Below are 4328 nucleotides of genomic sequence, written 5' to 3' on the forward strand. Positions count from 1 at the left end.
ATAAGTGACAAAGAAAAAACACAAACAAGAGACACAACCTAAATAACTGAAAACTAGTGTCTCAAAAGTTAATTTTAACACCAAAGAGGCACAGAACGAATGGCATACTGGCCACAAAGGCCAACAGCCCTGATTGCTCCAAAGTGTGGTCCTTTTATAGCAGTGGCTGACACAGGTGGCTTTAAAGGGACTATATGGAGTTTAAAAATGTTAAAACTATGTATATTCTTCCCCCTACATGTTCCAACGATGTCCTAAGGTGTGGAATGAGCCCAGAGCTATTCACCACAACTGCCTCTAAAATCCTGCACTGTCACTCAAAAAGGTGTGACTTCAGGTCCAAAGGTATTTCAGGATTTTTGACATAGGGCCTCATTTCCTAGTTATCCCGAGTGTTGCTGATTTCTGGAGATATTTTTTTTGTAATTTATGCAGTTCTTCTGTTTGAAGAGTTACGTGGCGCAGAGTTACTGGAACAGTCTTCACGAGGACGTGAGACAGGCCTCAACTCTGACAATGTTCAAATCCAGGCTGAAAACAGTTCTTTTTACCGATGCATATGACTGAAAGTATTTTATCTGCACTCTCGCCTTTTACTGTAATTGATTAATTTTATGTTGATGTTTTTTATTGATTCTATTTGTTTTCTTGTATTTATGCAACTGTGAAGCACTTTGAATTGCCTTGTGTATGAATTGTGCTCTACAAATAAACTTGCCTTGCCTTGCCTTGCCTTGCCTAGGCTAATGCAAGGCTAGTGCATTTCTATGGTATCAGCTAGCCTGCATTAAAAACAGTCTGACCCGCTCCACAGAGCACCTGAGGCAAATCCCTTATAACACCAGACTAACCATGTAAATGTCTGTGTCGATAGAGTGATTTTGACCATATTGAATTTAAAATACCTTATATTTGAGCAGCATCAGCTTTGTGGTTGTATAAGCTACGCAGCGTTGGAGGGATCTGCTAGAAAATAGTCCCTTAAAATGCGATCATTCATGTGATGCAAGGTCAGTTATATTCCAAAAATTATTCTATCGACATAAACATTTATATGGTTAGTCTGGTGTTTTAAGTGATCTGCCTCAGGTGCACTGTGGAGTGGGTCAGATTATTTTTAATGCAGGCTAGCTGATACCATAGAAATGCGCTAGCCTAGCACTAGCCTAGCGCCACGAAACTCTTCAAATATAAGAACTGCATGAATTACAAAAAAAAATATCTCCAGAAATCAGCAACACTCTGGATAACTAGGAAATGAGGCCCTATGTCAAAAAATATCCCTGAAATATCCCTTTAATATAGAATGTGCAGTTACACGTATGACCTGAGGTGGCAAAAGTGAGTATAAAATGGCTAACTTGCATCTGGCCCCTTTAACGAGATTGGTGGACTTCCAACATAGTCCACCAATCCCATGCCAGGACCACAGCAGCGAATTTACATAGCGGAAAAAACAAGTTCGACAGCTGTTTTCAGTAAAAAAAAAGAAGAAGAAAAAAGTTCATTTTATTCAACAAATTTCCTATCTTTTTATCTAACCTTCATTTCACCAGGAAAACCTTTTGACTTGTATCCTGATCCCAGAGGGGAACCTATTGCACGTGTTTGTAGAGGTAAGGAAAGCGAGCAGAACCAGTAGGGTGTTAACTGCTGTTCCACCCATGAACCCAGCACATCATTTGTCTGCTAGCAAATACTGTCTGGAAGGATGCAACCACATTATACTACAAATATTCATCATGGCTTCATACAGCAACTACTTGTGACTAAGCATGTGTCACAATAGCCTATACGTGAAACATCCAATTCTGGGCAAGATATGATCATTCCCATTGGTAGGCAACCTGTACTTTTAGGCAAATATGTACATTTAAGCAGGAAAATGAAACAGGATGTCAATATTGTTGTTCAAACACTGATTAAACACGTTTGTTATTGGCATCTATCTCCGGTTACACAGACCTATGATATCAATTTCAGCGTTCTCATCATAAAACACCCTTGCTGTCGCTTGTCACATCAGCGCATGTACCTGACTGTGTTTGTATAAGCGCCGGTCCCTGTCTCTGTAGGCATGTGTGTTTATCGATACAGCTAATGGATTTTCTGCTTGGCCCAGAGTTTGTTTGTTCAGTAATCCAACCCCGCAGAGGGTTTATAAGGCAGCCCTTCAGAATAGAAGCATGACTCATGAGACTGTCCAACACGAACGCCGATGACCTGACACCCCGATCAGGTAACGGGAGACGGGGCGACCGAGGACCTGTGATGATTGATGGACATATGGATCCATCTGAAACCACAAGATATGTATTCCTACAAAATCAGATTACATTTCAGCAGAGAGAGAAGGGAAAAGGAAGGGCCCTCACATCTGGATACAACTGACCCTGAGACATACAGAAAACGTCTTAAATTAAAGTTTAACTATGGAAATGTAGGAAATTGACAAACTGATGGGCAGACTTATAACATGGTGATCATTTTGCTGACGTACAACTCACTGTAAAGATAACTTTGGAAAACTTTGGAGCACTATTGGAGCAATGAACTCAGAAACGAGCAAACTTACCCAAACATCTCAGTTGATTTTTTCCCCAGCACTTTTTGCAGCTTTGTTAAATCTGTTGGTTTCTTGTCATTAATGATATATTCAATACCATAATTCCTCCAAACAGCAATTATATTATATATCAGCCAACTCGGAAACATTTCCAGAGCTTTAAATAATCACTGCCAGAGTAAATGCCCAGATCTGTCGTGGAAAGGTCATTGGGGCACAAGCTCTGTCTGACTTTCTTATCAATAACTATCTTTTGTTCCAATCTCCAGTGAATCCTTCAGTCTATTCCCGTGCCAATTCTGCATTCGTCCTCTAGCATTGTTCTCAGAAAAAAAAAAGAACGAAAAAAAAAACACAGAGGAGAGATCGTCTTACCTTTTCAGGAAGACAAAAAAAACAGGCTGAACCTAAAACTCCCCAAAACCTCTGGGAGTGCAAAGGGAAGTACTGGCGAGAGGAGAAGGAGGGCGAGACTGCTGAAAGATCGTCGAAAGGCTGTAAGGAACAGAGTCTAGTAATATTGATCACTAGTACCTATAAATATAATACAAAACCACTGCAATAAAGAAGTGAAATGCTATTAAATGTTATCCAATCATCTACTATATCACACTTGCTTTTGCACTTCCAGACAGCATGACTCACTGATATTTACCCTGACAGCTCTGTGATTCATAGAAATAATTAAATTGTTAATTGCTAAAACAACAGCCGTCTCAAATGACTTCTCGAATATTTATTGACACATAAATTTTGCACAAGGGCACCGCATTTGGAAAGCCAACAATGTCTAATAGAAAATACTGTCCGTAAGTAGACACCAGCACCGATAAATGAGATAACGGCTTATTTTTGAACAATCTAAAGAAACCGTCACCTGGACCACAAGCCGCTCCTCAGCCCACATTCATCAACTGTAAAGAGGGATGCACCGATACCGTTATCGGGCCGATACCACATGCTTGTACTCATACTCGTTCTCATTAATGAGGTCCCGATACCTTTTGCATGTGGCCGGTGCTCCTACAGGATGCAGCTCTCAGCTGAGGAGAGAAAAGATAAACTGGAGAATTCTTTAGTGGAAATACAATATTTTACATAATAGAGCTGACTTGATCACAGACTACACTCCTTAATTCAGAATCTGTGCTGGATTTAACCTGAGCCAAATGTTGTTAGTGCTGCAGTGTGGAGTGCAGTGTTTACAAGATACAGGCTAATGTTGCTAACTAGTTGCTAACTAGGGGCTAACAGCTCTGGCGATTCTGGCTAATTCTTAAGCCGCTTTATGCCCAGGGGCTTAATTCAACTGTCAAACTGACCCACAAAATAAAGAGATACAGCAAGCCCATATTGAGCGAAAATCAGTTGCAGCAAAAAAGAATCAAAATGCTGTAAGCTACTGGCTAAGTTGCTATAAACACATGGGAAACTATGATGGACAGTGCAATGAAAATGGAAAATGATTTAGAAGGAAAAATTATTCTGATATAACTTCTCTTAAAAGTGTAGCCTACTTTTACTCAAAGAAATGTAAATGAGTAAATTAACTAATTACTAACCAATCTGCTGTCTGTTTATAAACCGTCTAATCTACGTCTAAAGTATGTTGAAGAAAATGCCTTGTACTTGTATCGGTATTCAGTATCGGCAAGTACTTAAATCAAAGTGCTCGTACACATATTGGTTTTAGAAAAAGTGGTATCGGTGCATCCCTAATTCTAAATGGCTTAAATGAGAGATGACAACTGTTCTGAACCTA

Source organism: Gobius niger, assembly GCF_951799975.1.
Source record: "Gobius niger genome assembly, chromosome: 7".
Taxonomy (NCBI): domain Eukaryota; kingdom Metazoa; phylum Chordata; class Actinopteri; order Gobiiformes; family Gobiidae; genus Gobius; species Gobius niger.